Source organism: Brassica oleracea, chromosome C8 (genome assembly GCF_000695525.1).
Source record: "Brassica oleracea var. oleracea cultivar TO1000 chromosome C8, BOL, whole genome shotgun sequence".
NCBI classification, from domain to species: Eukaryota; Viridiplantae; Streptophyta; class Magnoliopsida; order Brassicales; family Brassicaceae; genus Brassica; species Brassica oleracea.
Genome location: NC_027755.1, coordinates 5,055,575 through 5,056,304, shown reverse-complemented (window position 1 = coordinate 5,056,304; position 730 = coordinate 5,055,575).

The following is a 730-nucleotide window of genomic DNA, read 5'->3' as shown; positions in this document are numbered from 1 at the left end:
TATTCTGTTGATCAGATAGCAAGCAGTCATCACAGCATCATTCCAAAATCTCTTAGGGACACTCTTGTGGAACATCATTGAACGGGCCACTTCCATGAGGTGTCTGTTCTTCCTTTCAGCAACTCCATTCTGTTGTGGAGTGTAAGGACAGCTAGTCTGATGTAGAATCCCATGTTGAGCTAGGTGATCTTTTAATGTGTGGCCTATGTATTCCCCACCATTATCTGGGCTGAAAATCTTAATCTTGGCATGATAATGGTTAGTAACATAGCTTTGAAAACTTTTAAATGCATCAAGAACCCTATCTTTTGTTTTAATGAGTGTTAACCATGTGTATTTGGATTTTTCATCAATGAATGTGACATAATACTTATAATCATCCCTAGATAAACACGATGCAGTCCAAACATCAGAGTGAATCAAATCAAAGCAATTCTCATAAATAGTGGATGATCTTTGAAACACAGTCCTACAATGTTTGCCCAAAATAAATGCCTCACAATCATTATTTTTAAACATGACACCTGGTAATATAATGCTTAAAGCCCTAACATGTGGATGTCCAAGTCTAGCATGCCACAATGCATCTTTACTTAAGTTAGAAACAGAACTAAATGAGAAGCAAGAACTAGAGATGGGACTAAGATCTTCAAGCATATAAAGGTCTCCTTTGGTTGCTCTTTGCCCAATCAACTTACTGCTCTTAATATCCTGAAACTTAACATCATCA